We start from the raw sequence: 17,499 nt of genomic DNA, 5'->3' as shown, positions 1-17,499 counted from the left end.
TGAGGTCAGGCTGGCAGGTCTGCGATTCCCTGGATTCCCCTCCAGATCCTTTGTGTGGGTGGATGTGACATTTGCTGACCTCCAGCGAGCTCCAGTCAGCCAGAGCTGCTGGTAAACGCTGGACAGTGGCTCAGGGAGCACTTCCAAGAGCTGCCTCAGCATCCTTGGGTGGATCCAGCCTCTTCCTCATCTGCTGTCACTGTGCTTCCCTCTACATCCAATAAAGGATGGAGAATCTCCTTCGCTCTTCCTTTGTTACTGATGTATTTATAGGAACAGTTTTATTGCCTTTTACGGCAGTGGCCAGGTTAAGTTCTGGCTGGACTTTGGCCCTTCTAATTTTCTTCAGCTGGCCTATCGAAACCATCAGTGAATAAAACAAATTTATGTCTCTATTGCTATTGAATTCACTTCTTCTCTTTGGTAAAAGCGTGACATAAAATCATGCAGGATTACTGGATAATCAATGTGAAACTGTGTATTACAGTGCAAAAGGCATGAAAGACATCATTTATCATGGAATCATGGAAAGTTTGGGGCTAAAACCATCAAAAACCATCTCATCCCAACACCCCGCCATGGGCAGGGACACCTTTCACTGGATCAGGTCACTGAGAGTTTTAGAAACTGCTCTGTACAGGTAGCAATGGGTGGAACTGGACTGGGCTGCTCGAGAGGGATATTATGGTATTGCACTAGCACAGAGTATTTATATCATTTTTATTTCTTTAATCTGACTGCATGCAACCCCACGGAGCAGAGAAAGTCAAGTCTCTTATGTTTAGGAGCCCAGGTCTTCATCAGGAAAGGGGTATTTAGGATTCTCAGGCAGTGATTAACGTGAGCTCTGAGTTAGAGTTTATAAATATGATGAGTCTTTAATTTGCACAACAAGTAGAGTAATAAAGATTAGAGGAAAGAACTTGAGAGGGAGGGAGAGAAACCTCCGTATCTAACCTAGGCTGCTAACACTAATTACTGTTGGTCTCTCACAACAAAATCTTTCAGGAGTCAGGATGTTTCAGCTTAAGCTTTAAAAATAACCAATGCACCACGTTAGTGCAAAGAAATTATCCAACACATACAACAGCAGAGCACCTGGTTTTCCTCTAAATCTTAACCAGGTTATTTTTTCATCATGAAAGAAGTGCCTGCATCTTTGGCAGTTGTAAAAATATCATGCATGGCACCACCTGCCAGACTAATAACAATAATTAGAAATGTAATAAACTGTTCATTGGCAAGGGAACAAATTGTCTTATCCTTTGAAAGTCACACTGGCCCGAGGCAATTCCTCACAGACATTTGCCACTGATGTCACAAGAGCTGGAGTGAGAAGCACACAGTGCAGAAAAACAACAGAGGAGGGCAATGAGAAAGGGAGAAAAAAACACTGACAAAGGCATTTGAGCAGTGTGGAATAGCTGCAGAGTATTTTCATTTCACTGAATAAACCATTAAAAACTCAGGATTTACGGAGAGTTTACAATGGGGGAGAACTGATCCTGTTGCCTCCTGTGGAACTTTACGGACTGGAGCCTGTGGAGAATCGCATGAACTCAAAACACTTGTTCAAGATGAAACATTTTTAACTGAATTTGGAATGAAAACCTCAGGCTTGCAATTACTTCCTTTTTATCCTCCTTAGGTCTTTTCATCTTTTGTACAATGATTTTTCATAAAATAATTAGGATCTTTTCACAACATACTTTGCACTGAATACAAAGTGGTTACTTTGACTCTTGTATCTCATATGTTTAATTTTAAATCTGGCAATCTGAGATCAATATTTCATTCTCACTGAAGCTCCTCTAAGTGCTGAAGCAATCTTGGTTTGGCTGCCAGATAGGAATTAATGGCCTGTTCAAGATTTTTACCTCCCATTATAACTCTCCATTTGAACAGACCACAAGATTTCATGTTGCTTGTTTTTAAAGGCCGTGTTTAAAACCATCCTCAACAATAAAAATGTGGTTTAATATGTTCACAACCTTATAATGTTTATGCCCCCTCTTCCACGCAACATGTTTTAGCTCTAAAAATCCACTGTCAGCCTCTAAAATGCAAAAAGGCATCCAGAAATCTGTGAGCATTAAATATTTGCCTTCCTCATCCATCTTCTGGACTAAGAGCAAGAGAACACAGCGACCAGGTCCACGCTCACAGAGGACTGAAGAGAAGAAAATCAAGTTATAAATGCTGCCTAAGCACTTCTTTCTGAGGCTTCTGATGATTTCACAGTCCCAGTAAGTCATCTAGGAGGGGCCCATGCCAGGCAGCAGCCTGCTTTTGTTCTTTGCTTTGTACTCAGAAGGGAGGGACATTGCTGAGGTACAACACTCTGGGTATTTACGTGATTCACTCCTTCTTTCATTGAATCATTTTCTGGTTTCTAAGATAATACCTCTGGGATCATTTCAGTGGCTGTTTGCGGAAGCACAAGCTTTTTGTGTTTTCCACTATTGGGTGGGAAGGTGAAGATGAAGAGAGGATGGTCCAAGAAAGATGGGAAAATTGTTTGGACAGGATGGGGAGAACCTGGGAATTCTGATTATTGACCTGATGGGTCCAAAGTCCTGAACACAGGAGCTGGGATGTCAGCTCAGAACCTGACTACAGCCAGCTATAACTCCATAACCCTCCTGCTGAACACGCTGCTTATCTCCCCAAATCCAGGCACTGCTCTAGCCTGGGTCAAATAACTCATCCCAGGCTGGTTTTGCATTGTAATTGGTTAGGAAAATCCAAGTGTGTCAGTCCTTTTCAGCATCCCAGGTCAGCTCTTCCCAATTTTCCTCTCTGTTTCAAAATCAATACAATAACGGCCGGTTGGATTTGAGACAACACCTTGGAGGGGTGATACCACACACCTGTCAGATCTACCTGTGAAACCTGCAGATATAACCACATTCTCTTCATAACCTTGCAAGAAATTCTTATTTCAGCCTGGTTTAGTGTTTGGGTAGGGCTGGAAGTGAGATGATCTTTAAGGTCCCTTCCAACCCAAAGCATCCTGGGGTTCTGTGATTCGAGAATTTAATCCGAGTTGTATTCCTAAACCAGTTTTTCTGCAGCACAACCCAGTTCTGCTGATGCATCAGTATTTCTCCCACGGATACTTTGGAAAGCTTGGGAAAAACATTCCCTCAAATTCTATGGAAGTGGAGAAACACTAAAAGGGCGTGCATGTATTGGCACTGGCTGCTCATGGAGCAGTCAGGAACATCCAAGCACACACTCCAAGAAGGAAAGAAGACAGACCAGTTGTTCTGGTTATTAGACATGGTTAAGGGGCTAAAAAAAAAAAAAAATGCAACACCAAACCAACACACACACACACGTTTCTGCCAAGCCAGTTATAAGAAGATAATCATGTGCTAGCCTAAGCCTCTGGCAGGAGTAAAACACTGTTAGCTGTCTTCTAGCTGGCTAAATATTAATCATCCTGTTTAGAACCAATCATGTCACTAACTGGAGAGAAACTTGGTTAAAGGTTGTGGTACCAAGAGGGTTTAGGGTTTTATCTCTAGCTGAAGGATTCCCTGTCTTCTACAGAAAATATGTTGAGTGAGGCAAAATCCAGAGCACTATTCCTAAATGCATAATTTTTTGGAAAGAGATTTAGGAGGTTCTGCAAGCTGAGGATGTGGGAAGACACTCCAGCAATTCAAACAAGATTCTCCTCAGCTGCTGTAAAGGAAACAGAGCACAGTGTTTCACCTTGGGTTGTGAAGTGCAGTGACTTGCAAACATTTTCATCTGAACCACCAAGCAAGATCATATTCACAAACTAATTCTGCTCCTGAGCTCTGCCACAGCTCCAGAAGTGATGCTGCATGTTCACCACAGAGCATCAGCAAGGAGGAACAGAAAAAAACCCCCAAGAACTAAAAGTTGCACATTACTGGGGGAAGGTGTGAGTTATTCAACACATCTGAAATCACCACTCAGCCTAAAATAAATGGAAAATAAAAAGAGCAGGCAACAAGCCTTAGAAGCAACAGGATGAAGTCATGGACGAGTGATCATTTCCCTGCTCATGCCTGAGCCACTAAGTGGCCAAACCTGCACAACTATTCAGAGTCATGAGTGTGACAGGATTGGGTTGGGAAGACTCATGTGGTTCAAAGGTCTCCCTTGGAGATCCACATGTTCTTGAAACTCCCATAGTCCCTCAGGGCCTTAAAACCAGGATGCAGCAGCACTCTCCTTTGAATCTGCTGTGGTCTGACCTTTAGAAAGTCCTGTTCAGAGAGAGGAGTTGGAGGTGACGAGACAGAGGATGAGCCTCTCCAATATCAGCAGCGCTGCTGGGATTCCATCCGTGTCTGGCGACATTGGCCACGTTCTTCTACATCCCTGGCTTTGACATTCATCAGATTCCCATGCTCTGGAAGCTGATGTACAGTAGGCTTTCTCCTTTTCTTGTCATGTCACCAAAACTCTCCCGACAGCCTCGCTCTGCACAGCTCTGTGATGTTGGAAACAGCCTGGCAGCCAAAAATGCAGAAGCCATGAGACCAAACAAACAAAGACAGCCTGCCAAGCTACCACTTATCCAGCAGCTGCAGGCTAGGAAAGCCTGCTCCCTTTCTGTTAACCTTGTAAAAAAACAAAAAAAAAAAAAAAGGGGGGAAAAAAAATCACAAAAGGCTTTTTCTGAAGTGCAGTGTCAACAAAAAAGGGAAAGCTGGCAGAAGGCTGCCAACTCTTCACTAATTATTTTCAGTGAGAAGGTTTATGATCTGTTACAGGGCATTCCAACCTGATTCTGAGGTCTGAAATTTTCTATTTCTCCAGTGATCCGCTCTGAGGAGGAACGGGAATTCCTCCCTGAGCACAGGAGAAGGATCCAGCTCCAGCTACCCTAGAACAAGGCAGCGTCCCAATGCTGAATACATAAGGACCAAATAATTAAGCACAAGACAAAATAAACCCGTGAGGACAATCAGAGATTATTACCCCCAATTATTAGCCCAATCTCTCTTTCTCTCTTTAATTAATTATCTCCCTGCTGCATTGAAAGCTGCACACTAAGAGCAGCCTTGTCAAAAAGGCAACCCAAAGCCCAGTGCTGGGTGACACAATGGCTGTAACAGGTGTCTAGAACACCTTCCTGAATTTCACCTAGAGCAGAAAGGCACAGAGTCAAGTCTAACACCGTGTCTTGAGCTCATCCTCATTTCCAAAATACCAAAATAACACCTTGCAGTGGCTGCCACACCGCTCCCCATGCTGCGCTTTATGGGCAGCACTAAATCACTGGCCAGGAAATGATATTTGGTGTATAATGATGGTTCTTTGTATTTTAATTTAAGATTGAACAATTAACGAGCTGAAAGTTCTGCAAATGCCAACAAAAGAACATCTTCTGGGCGTGCCAGATTTGGAGGCCGTAATTCAGATCTCCCTGGTGAATTTCTTCCTTCCCTCTTCCAACTCACGGCTCCTCTGTAACAAAAACAGGGCAAAAAACAGCTCCATTTTGCCAAAAGAAGAGGGAATGAGAATTATACTCTCTTACATCCCTGGAATTGTTCGAGTCCAGGTTGAAACAACCTGGTTTAGTGGGAGATGTCCCTGCTGACGGCAGGGGGGTGGAAGGAGATGGGCTTTAAGGTCCCTTCCAGCCCAAACCATGCTCTGGTTTGGTGAAATATTTGGAATGCTGACATTGCTAAGCTCAGTTTAACCAATGTGCTTTTCTAGACACATTAATCTGCCAGATAAATGCACTTGTGATCACTTCTGAGGGACAGAAATGGACTGGTGTATGTAGGTTAAACCAAGGTGTGTATTCCCTAGGGATATCTCAGAAGATAAAAAGCAAGCCCTGACTACTATTTAAAGGCAGCCCAGCAGACGGTTAAAGTTACACCCAGGTGTGTCTTCCCTCAGGTGATCCCAAGGGAGAGATGCTGGGCCACTTTTCCTATTTAATGGTGGCAGAATAGCTGGTTAGATTACGTCTTAAGTCATTTTGTAAGCTTATCATCCAAATGTTAGGATACAAAAATTGTAAGCCTACAAAGCTATTTATGATAACAAATAGTGCTGCCATCACTGCATAATAAAATATAAACAATGTATTAAAAATAAGCAATTATCCCACTAGTAAATTAAGCAGGAATATTTAATCAAAGGGATTAATTTATGCTTTGGCTGGGCAAAAAGTGAAGCTCATAGGAAGAACTCCTCGCTGACAAATTTCCAGATCAGCAAGACTGTTCTTGCCAATTATAAATAGCAGGAGGGGTTTATAATGAGGTCAGCACTGTTTTTCCATGTCAAGGAATCGAAGAATATTAAATCTTAAAATTGATCAAACCTTCTGAATTGCACACAAGGTGTTTGAGATCAGCTTATCCTTTCCTTTGGAAAACACCAGTCCAGGGAAAACTTTTAGGACAAGGATCAAATTGTGGAAAACAAAGATAATAATATTTTTCCAGCTTCTAGGACGAAACAACTCCATATACCCGATGCCAAAACGCAGTGCTACAGGAAGCAGATCATGCAGGATGACTCCCCCTAAATGAGGCAAACAAACAGGGAAGCAGGATCTCGAGCTGCTCATTCTGGACACACCACAAGCACCTCATGCCAGGTCAGTCGGGCAGGCTGTCATTTCTCTTCCCTCTCCAGTGCTTCCCACATGAAAGTACCAAACAATCCTCCCACTTTGGTCACCTTCACTGGGCAGCTGAGCCCTGGTGGAAGTAAATAGGAACCATTTCCACCTGACATTGTTACTTCAGACTAAAGACACAGTCAGACACCACTGAATTGGTTCCACTGACTCGCTTTTTGAGTATTTACTTTGTAACTTTGATGGCTGCAATTTCATTTTTTTTTCTCCCCCCCAAAATTAAATATCAGATTAGGGAAGAGAATTTAACAGTTTAGCATAGCTGCCAGTATAGCAAATCAACAGCTCAGTCTTTCCATAAAAGCCCAGACCAAGGAGAGACATAAAATTATCACATTACGATAGACTAGTCTGGATCTGACAAAATCAAGGTTGTTCTGATGCAAACATCTTGATTTCTCCTGTTGTTTGGCTTCATCTCCTGAAGAACAAACTGTTTTAGACAAAACTCTCTAAGGAAAAAGAAACTATTGAGTTTAAATTCTACAAAACTCTTTTGCCACTCAAGAGGAGAGAGCCCACGAAGCAGTGCTGGTAGGTGGGCTCTGCTCCTCATATCCCCAAAAGTGGGTGTTGATCCAGGGCTGTGACACACGTTGGTGAGGGACAGGAAAATCTGCAGTGAATTCTGACACCCTGCTTTCCTCTAGGTATTTCCTCCTGATAATTCTCCCGGGAAAGAAGAAATAATGCTCTCCAGTCAGTGGTTCGCTTTCATTCAGGCTCTTATCTCTGCACTGCAATCGACCTGTGACTCCAGCCCCAGCAAACACACCCACCAAGGTGGTGTTAAAACTTAGGGACCAGGAACTGCCTGGCTGCAGCAGCTGCATCCCAAGAGCCTGGGGGAACACTCAGGCCAGGGGCTGGCTTTGGTGCTGGGCTGTCTCTGACACAAAAACCATCTCAGATTAGTCTGTCCCAGCCATCACAGTAAGAATTGGAAATTAAAGGTGGTGCAGAATTTGGGAATAAAGAAGTAAAGATGTGGAGTGTAGTCCCAATCATCTCAGAACCTTCCCTGCCAGCTTTAGACACATAACTCTGAGGAACATCAAATGTGAAAGTCCTTGGAAAAGACAAGTCATTACCCAGCACTATCTTTGGGATCTTCCAGACAGGAAAAAGCACATCCACCAACACTCCATGCCCACATCTCTACAAGATCCAGCAGATAAATTGACAGTCTTCATTTCTAGTACCAGAAGGCTCTGATAGATTTAATAAAATCAAACTGGCAAAGTTTTGATAGGAAATAATTCATCACAGGTGAAAACATGGATTTTCTTCCACCTGTTTTTGTGGCGTGTGGATGCCCTGGCAGAGCTTTTGTGTCACAAATCAGTGTAAAATATTCTCCAACAGGTATCACAAAATCCCTTCATGAACAGCATGAACATGAATTTAAATATGTCCTCCAGAGCAGAGAGGGAATTTTTATCAAAGTTTCAATACCTTGTTCAGTATCCGACCATAATTGTGGGAGATAAACATGGGTGTACCTATACAATGACCTGGGGGCCACAGAGATGTTTCTACTGTTCTGTGGAATGACGATAATTATATTTAGCACTCATTCAGGGCTTTTCATCTTCAAAGCACTTTACAAACATTAATTAATCCCCACAACACCCTATGAGGTAGGTGAGTATTATTACAGTAGGTGTGATCAGGGGACTGGAGAGTGTGCACAAAGCCAGGTAAGGGCAGCAGGAATACACTTTCCTGCAACTGCACATTTCAATTCCTGTTCCTCTCTATGGATCTGCACACACAAAAAAACCTTTCCACGTAAATACATATGCACACACAGGCCCACCTAACCTATTCCTCTGATTCAGTCCTGGTTTTATGACCCTGCTAAGGCACTCTGGTTTTGGGAAGGAATAAAATCTTGAGTACACTGGTTTTGTAGTGTTCCTCTGATGCTTTAAACAGTGCAAGATGTTTTGACATTCCAAGGTGGAGCCATGGCTCCTTTCCATGCTGAGAGTTCAGGCTGAACAAATGCGAGAAAGGCACCTATTTCTGAGAGCTGGAGGCTTTGGGATCCTCTGGCAAACTCCATGCCAGGAAAGAGTGTTTTTAATAACCACAGGTGGATAATAGGTTTGCAAAACACGGTAACAGATGGGTATTTTAAATCAAAAGGAAAACAGAGAGGTGGAGAGGGAGCGCTCTCTTTCCAGACAGTTAGAGCTCAATACCTGCCCAACTTCTCTGAAGAATTACCAAGAGAACAAGGAAAAAAAAAAAAAATGCAGCTTAGTCATATTTGTATTCTTATTAAATGCAAGACTGCCTGGGGCGAACAAGAGCTGATATCATAATTATTGGCTTGCCCAGCCAGCTGCCTTCTCTCACCTGATGTAAGATCAGATCTTTCCAGCCTTTGGAGCCTCTGTACCGCTGAGCCTCCACTCTCTCTGCAGGGCTGTTTGAATGACCTAATCCTGTCCTGGAGCAGCACCACGCCGTTGTGCTTCAGTAAAAAGGTAAGAGGAAACCTCTGACAACTCCGTGCAGCTTTTCAGAACTCAGCCGTGAAAGCCAAACGGAAGGGGGAGCAGAGCTCTCCTGCCTTGGCTCCTCTATTTAATGTGGAGTCCCTGAGGCTGACTTTGAAGAACTCCAGGCTGAGGGAAGGGGAAGGTCAGCACCTCCATCCTGTTCCTCGGCAGCTCCTGTAGGTATTTATCAGCCACCAGTGCGGAGGAGCAGGAGAAGGAGCCAAGGAAACACCAGGTAAGTTCATGGATCCATTGGTACTGGGAGAAAGGAAGATTGGAGGTGACTTCCCAAAGGAAAAAAGTAGCTTTTCTTGTCTTGGGCGCAGCTTAATCCAATCCTTCTGCTCCATAATTATAAAGAAAGCTGGAAGTGTTTAGCATTACCTGAAAGAAAAAAAAACAGGGAAATGAAATAACAAACCAAGAAAAGTATCTCGGAAAAAAATATGGGAAGCCTCATGTCTCACCAATCCTTAAGAGATTTGTATCAAACTTTCCCAGTGGTGAATCAAAAACTTGGGAAGTTCTGTGTTTTGAAACCAAGCTTGTTTTTACTGCTGTTTGAAATCTGGTGCTTCTGCCTCGCGTGTGTTGTGGCAGAGGATGAAAACTTTGGTTAGATTTCTTCCTATATGGAAAGGTGACTGAAGTGACATCCAGAGAGAGGCAAGGATGTGTTAAGTGCAGGAATGACCGAGTTTGAGCGCTGCAAGTAGAAACTGAATTTCTTATTTCTTTATATACTGAATTTCTTATTTCTTTATATCACTTTCTTTTCGCTTTTTAGTTTCAGACTGTTAGATTTCCAGCAAGAAAGGGACTGTTTGTGTTACAAACACAATAATTATCTAAACCTATAAATAACAACCATCTGTCATTCAACTCTTGACCCTCCTGCCTTACTGGACAGCAGATTAAATCTTGGGGAATTAGACTTTTATAAAAGTTTCAGTTTGGTTTATCAGGATCATACTTTCCTAATTTGAATACTATACAGGGTATGTTGAACTGGGTGAGGTGTAGGCAGAAAATGTATTTATTTTGTTAAGAACTAATTATGGACACAAAAGAACAAAAAATATTGGATAGATAAAGTATATTTCTGAAGGAGCAAAGGATTGTGAAGTTTTCTGACAGCCAGATGTGATACATGCAGCCAAGAAAATACACAATTAAAGCAGGTTGTTTATCCTGGTGAGGGGAGAAGGGCACTGGCAGAAGTGGGATTAATGTAAATGAAATAATCTGAGCTTCAAATGTAAAAGTAGAGTGTGAGAAAGTCCTGGCTTGAGCATGAGCAGATTCTGGTGTGATATTGCTGAGTTCCTGGATGTTACCGGAGCCACGTGCTGGAGGCAGGAGTCAGTCCAGTACTCTGGGGAGTAAATGGAAATATCTGTCAAATGCCACTGCGGTAGGTGCAGCACAGGAAGCTGCCAGGAACACATAAAACAATGGCTTTTACTGCAAGAGGAAAGTGTAGAGAGAGGGAAGATTCACCTACATGAAGTAAAGTCCTTCTAATCCTGGTAACAACAGGCTTTCCTTTTTTAGGACAATAGTTTGCAGCTCAGGTACAGGGGATAATGAGAAAAATACATTTTTAAAAAATCAGAAAATGTCCTTTCCATGCTGTGTCCTTTCAGAGCATCTGTGCTGTAAAACAGAAATTACAAGAAAACGTAATTGTTTAGGATTTCTGGAAACTAAACCACAACAACAATATTTGAATATTTTTGGCCACAAAATGCCAGATATTTCACACAAGAAGTGGTGTCATGCAGAACTGCTTTCAGTCATGAAATCACCCCCATAACCTAATTTCATGTGCTGGTAAACGACCAAGGACAGGGAGGCAGCGATACGGCCTCCAAAAAAACAATCTGAAACAGAAATTTCCAAGCAAAAAATATTGAAAATTGATTGATGTTAGAACCAAAATGATCTTTTGGTTACAGCCTAAAGTGACCACAGACAGGCTAGAAGGCAGAAGTTCTGCATTAGTCCAGGCAACGAATTTTAAAAGGCATAAAATTTCAAATAAACCTGAACAAAATGTAAAAATTTTTAGAACCCCACATGTGTTCACCCTTTAAAAAGCTGGGACTCAAAGCACTGAAGTGCATAATGAAGGATTTTTACATGGACTGCTCTGTCCTGCTTACAGACCAAACAATTACACATGCAAAACACTCCAGCCTCTCTCCTGCTGAAGCTTTGGAGCTGCCTCTTGCTGCCTGTGCCCCTTGGAAAGTGAGGAAAAGTTGTTTGGGATGTGGCACGGGTGCAACAATATTTGGGGGGGGTCAATGTCCATAAGGCCCAGGAAATGGGGATGATTCCCAGCAGAGAGGATTTGCTGGTGGTGGCCTTGCCCTTTATTGTTCCTCAGACAGCTCCAGCTCCGAGATTTGGGTCAAACACACCTCTCTGCTCTCCTGCACCTCAAAAATCATTAGCTCCAAAGACAAAGAGATTAATTATGGAGATAATGCAGATTAGGAGAGAGCTACAAATCACATCCTCCTCTCCTGCGTCCGTGAGCACGGCCAGGGCCACGTCTTCCCAAGGAATTCCTCGTGTTGGCAGTGTTTGAGAGCAGGGTGAGAGTTGTCAGAGCTCTGCAAGGCTGAGGGAGGCTGAGGTATCCTGAGTAAATCACCACAACCTGCTCTGGTGGAAGGTTTAAGCTTTAAGGCCCTTCCCAACCCAAATAATTCCATGGATCTGTGGGTCAGGATCAGAGCTATGAGGTGCTGCTCTCCCTCTTGAGTCACTGTGGGATCGATGCCCTGATGTGCTGCCAGCCACAGGGTGCTGCTTATATTGGAAACGAAAAGCAAAGTCCTGGCCAGTCCTATTGATCAAAGACACTTTGCCACTTCTAATAAGATTAGGGCAATAATTAACTCTTTTGCCACATTTCAGACATAAATCCAAGCAGTGCCCTCATTAGCACATCCTTTGCTACTTCCCCAGCTGTCTCCTCACCGCACAGACAAACATCCTGGGGTTTTTTGTTGTTTTCTTTAAAATCAGTTAAGTCCTCTACATAACATTGCCCATTTGGGCTTTTTTTTCACCCATTTTGTGCACCCAAGTCTCCTGGTCACACATGAGATACCAGCAGTGGTTGTTTCCATCATGCCGAGAGAGCTGAGACCTGGCTATGACCCAGAGCCCTGTGTTTGCTGGATTTTTTTGCAAAAACACCCTTTTTTGCCAAAAACCAGTTCCCCTTCCCCAGGGGACTGTATGCCACTATTCTTCCTTCAAACAGCAATCAAAAGAGCCCACACAGAGCCATAAAATCACAGGATGGCTTGGATTGGAAGGGACCTTAAAACTCATCTTGTTCCATGGGCGGGGACACCTTTCACTAGACCAGGTTGCTCCAAACAGCTGTGACAGAACACATCATTCTTTATTTTATTCAGGATGCAAGGGCTTAGAGCTATCAGGTTTGGTTCCACTCTTTGCATTCTGTCAACAAAATAATAACACATCAGCTCATTATATGTCTTTTACTTAAATTCTCTACATTTTCAAATGAAACCTGAGTTCTCTGGGCCCCGCTGGGTGTTGCTGAGTACTGCAGGGAGCTGCTAAATGTGTGGTTAGCAAAGCGATTCCTGTGCAGCCTTTACAAATCTCAACAGTGCCTTTTGAGGCTCAGTAAATATATATAAAATCATTTTAAGGTGTTTGGATGAGACAGGGCTACTGCAATGCAGAGCATTATTATCTTGCTGCTGGTGAAGTGCTCAGAAATGAATGAAGCATAGAGGGTGAGGTTCCATCAGAGTCATGTAATGAAGCTGAACATGCTGTCATTTTAACCCAATTTGTTTCCCTCTGTACTGCTGCCTCACCAGTTTGTTAGAGCCTCTCAAAGGAGCTCATCCAGCTTACAACTTCCACACCTATCCCGTACTTTACTCCTGGAATGGGTAGGTATCCCTGCCCTGCAAACTCTTAACTGCTGGTTCAACAGACCTGCCAGGACAGGTCCCTGCAACATTCCCCTCTGTGGGCAAATGGTAGGATGCCAGAAATATTAGACAGGAACCTGTTCTCCCAGGAATGCAAGTAATTCATAGAAGGAAATAATTTACTATTTTCCCAGCTGGAATAATTAAACAGCGAGGCACTGTCCTCCCGAGCTGCTGGTAAGGAGAGCAAGGAAGAGGGGGGAAAAAGGAGCTGAAATGTCCTGCAGTGTAAATTATCTTCCAGACTAAACAACCTTAATTCTCTAAGTCTCTCCTCATAAGCCAGAATTTCCAGGGCTTTGACCATTCTCCCTCCTCTCCTGTGGATTTCAACCCGGGGTGCAGCGCTTCAAAATGCACTGACCAAAATCCCAAACCTTCAGCTGACACTTGACCAAGAGGATTTGCCTTCCCAGGTCTCACAGGACACATTCCTGCCAGCACCTCATGCCTGCCAGCCTGTCTGCCTGTCCATCATACCACGATGTGGCTGATTTAGGCTCAGCCTGCAACCCTTTAAAACCCCAAGATCTTTCCAAGCAGGTGCTGCCTTCTCCTCACCCACTGTCTGCAGGGTTTGTTATTCCTGCCTGGATGCTGAGCTCAGTTATTATTGAACTGCATTTTGCTTTCTTCAAGACTATTTTTCCTGGCTCCTTTTGAATATTAATCCTGCCCTCCACATACATAGGCAAAGCCTCCCATTTCCAGTTGTCTCCAAATTTGATTAGAGCTCCTCTCCAGCCTATCACTCAAGTCATTAGTGAAAATACCAAGCAGTGGCAGGCTCTTGAAGAAATCCACTCCAAACACCTTTTCATTCTGACAGCAGCCAGTCTCTAACCACTCCTAATGCTCTGTTCCACCCAGCCTTACCTCCTTTCTGCTGGAGTTTTATCTCAAATACATTTTCTTTGCCTGCTTATGAGAACATCACAGGCAACAGCAGAGCAGCCTCGCTGATATCCAGCTGCATTATCTCTATTATTGTCTCCTTGCAAGGCCAGTATCCAGGGAAACTACACTGCCACGATGATTCCTCCTTAGCAAATTCATAATAGCTTCTACTTTTGCTTTTTTTATCCCCTCCTTAGTTCAGTGGGGTTTCAATTTTGTCCTTTTCTGGGAGTTAAAGTTAAATCTGCCACCTGTAATTCCCTCACACTTTCCAGTTTGAGGGGAGAAAGTGATTTACCTCCTGTCAGTCTTGTAAATCCAATTGTACCCAGCCAATTCTCAGACCTGCAGCTCTGCAGTAATTTCAGCTGATTCTCTAAAATTCGCCAGAACTAAATTAATTGGGGCCACGGAACCTGGAGACCTCAAAAAGCCTCAGCCCTGTCCTCTGGGAGGTGAGAACACAGGTATTCTTCCACGGATGAGATCACAGGCAAACATCATTAATATTCCAGAATTTCTCATCCTCTGACTTGGCAATGCCCCGTTAGTTTTCCACTGTGCTTTAAGGTCAGTAATTAATGTTTGCCCTACTTTTCCACCCAGGAATAGATTTGGGATGGTTTTTTTTTTTTTTTTTTTTTCTCTTTGAAATGCAGAGTGTCTAGAGAGCACCTGCTCAACCCTGTGGGTTTGGGGTCAGCTTTGTGACACCTGGGTTCTGTTTTGGGAACATGCAGCAAATACTATTGTCCAACATCTTTTATAAGAACCTTTCAAAGCACTGAAAAATTACAAACCAGGACCAGCTTTTCCAAGATTAGCCACTCATGCAGAGTAATTTTTTTTTTTGGATAGTCTGCACACAGTCTTGTGAGGTGTTGAGCAATAATACCACTTATTTAAATCTATTTAAATTCACTGTCCATGGGTATATATCACTTCAGTACACAGCATAAAATACCGATCTGGAAAAGCTCTTTGCCTCAAAAAACCCCAATTCATTCAATGGTTAAAACACTCTAGAATTCTTCCTAAAAAAAAGTAAAACTTCCGAGATTTCTGCCCATCCTCACAGAGGTGAGAGTGCCCTGCAGCTCAGTGTTCAGCAGGAAAACCTAACAGCTAAAACCCAGCATAATTCAGTCACTTGCTCTTTTTCCTCTCTGACTCTACCAAAATACAGCAGGAAAGTGTTTTCAACAGGCAAAATCAGGCAGATTTATCCACTCACCAGTGTGCAGAAAGGCTCAACAGGACTGCGAAGGACGCTGCAAAATTTGGCTTAAGTTGATGATGTTTCTCCTTGTTGAAAGCCTCCACAGAAAAGAACATTCTTAAAAATATATTCAACAAAAAGATTAAAAGATCAGGTATACAGGAACAGAATATTTTCCCACAAATAAAGGCACTCTTAAGGTAAAAAAAACAATTGAGAAAGAATGGCAAAGAGGAATTTAAGATAGAATGAAAATGTGGAATCTGTAAACACTGAAAGTGAAGGTAGGAAGCGTCAGGAGCGAATTCCATGAATTTAACAATATGGATAATCAGATTTACCATCGTGGAGTTCTGAAAAATAAGCAGTGATGCACCTATGATACTTGCCCGTGGTTTTACAAGAAACCTCTAAGAGTCCTTTGTTTCTTAACTACCAAAGCAAACATCTGCATTTTGATAAAAATTGCAATTCTTGCCCACTCCCTATCCCAGCAGCACCGAGTTTCCAAAAGAAACCATGAGATACACCAGGGATCACAATACAAAAAGTGACAACTGGCATTATTTAATTTGGAAGAGAGAGAGGGAGAGGAAAACTGTAGGAAAACCAAATGAGAGAACCCATAAGAATTCCTTCACCCTGGCTGAGCGAGTTTGATGTTGGGCTCATTAGAGATGTTAATGCCCAAACATCATGCACGGGGTTTGGAACAGACACAGGGCCTGGATTTCCCTGACAGAAGAAGGAGCCAGGCACGTGCTCTGTATTTTTTAACTGTTTTCCTGCTCTTGTCTCCACTTTAACCCAGCTGAGCTGGCACTGAGCAGGGCGAGCTGGACCAGATCATCTCCAGAAATCCCTTCCAGCCTCAGCTTTCCCATGACTCTGAATTTCTCCAAGGATATTTCTGCTCTGTAGATCTTGGTGTGAATTGGAAACAAAAGCTGTGAAAAGCAGACTATGAGGTTGCTTCCAAGTAGAAATTTATGCCTCTTCACCAGCAAAGAGCAGCTAAAGCTGACAAAAACTCCTCAGACAGAAATTCCTCTACAGCAAACTCAGATAAAACCCACTCCAAGCACAAATCTCTTTGGCTATAAAACACATTCCACACTTCATAACTGATAAGCTGCCACAATTTAGAAGGTTTTCAAAGTGTTCAAAACTTAAGAAAAGAAGAAAAAATTCCAGGCTTAAGGGGGAAAAATATTAAATCAGAGGGTGCAAATATGTGAATGCAAAAATTTAAAACAGAAGCGTGTTCCTTAATTTTGAGACATTAATTCTTGAATAAACATCTACAAAGTCTCTTTGTTCAGGTTTCTACTTTCCCATGTTGACATCTTTTTCCTCCTGCTGAATCCCTAACTCTTTGTTCTGATTTCGCATCACTCTCTATAATGCCCAAAATACTGTAAGATTATAAATTTAGCCCTATAGGTGTTTAGAAAATCCAAGAAAATAAAAACACAGGACCAAGTGAAAATTTGCTCACCCACAGAGATCTGTAAGAGGAGGCAAAAGGTTGAGCTGTTGCCATTATCAAATTTGATACAGGTCTGTGAGGGCTCATATAATCTAAATATATATTAAAATATCAATTCTCTTTCTTTCCCCTGAAATTGCTTGTCAGAGGACCTCGTCAGCAATAATACAAAACTGTATTTCTAGTCCCTTAATGAATATTCTTTATCAGCTGTGCTTTATGTGTTGAAAACAAACACCTGTAAAAAGTTTAATTTGCATTATTTTTTATGTATAAGAAAACAGAACAGCTTTGGTAATAGGTTCAGTTTTATGTCTCAACCTTTAATGTGGTAATCCCCTTAGATCAGTTAATTATGCTTTATGGATCACTGAAATTTAATATTTTAAGAGAAGAAATGAGCGTAGTTTCAACCTCTTTAGAGCCAGCTGCTCCCAAAAATTTAAGATTCTATTACAATAAAGGAGTTGATTTTTCACACTAAGGAGGGAATGGACAAAATCCCTGCTTAGAGGGGGAATGAGATTCCCAGAAGGAATCTGTTGGGCTTCATAAACTGCACTATGATACACGAAAATGCAGGACTTGGGAGGGTTCTTAATTAATTTCAACCTTTTCCTTGCTTCTAATTTTCATCTCTATTAAGAATTTTGTAACAGCATCAAGGTCTTGTCCACAATTCAATATTCTTGCTTAAACGATGTTTCCTCAACCAAACAGGGACCGTTTATTCAGACTCTTTA

General features: G+C 42.4%; 1 protein-coding gene across 3 annotated transcripts in view; it reads left to right on the top strand.

Moving 5' to 3' along the window:
* Positions 1–8,837: 8,837 nt before the first annotated feature.
* FOXN1 (forkhead box N1) overlaps positions 8,838–17,499 on the top strand; it is a 36,178-nt gene continuing 27,516 nt past the window's right edge. For 2 of the 3 annotated variants that reach the window (XM_032129745.1, XM_032129742.1), the window contains exon 1: positions 8,838–9,144. The gene's annotated coding sequence lies outside the window, so the exon portion shown is untranslated. Of the gene's footprint in view, positions 9,145–9,217; positions 9,395–17,499 lie in introns of those variants that run through there. The other variant, XM_032129743.1, reaches the window with a different exon arrangement.

The sequence above is a fragment of the Corvus moneduloides genome, chromosome 20 (genome assembly GCF_009650955.1).
Source record: "Corvus moneduloides isolate bCorMon1 chromosome 20, bCorMon1.pri, whole genome shotgun sequence".
In the NCBI taxonomy this organism is placed as follows: Eukaryota; Metazoa; Chordata; class Aves; order Passeriformes; family Corvidae; genus Corvus; species Corvus moneduloides.
This window is presented reverse-complemented; position numbering and strand designations above follow the sequence as displayed.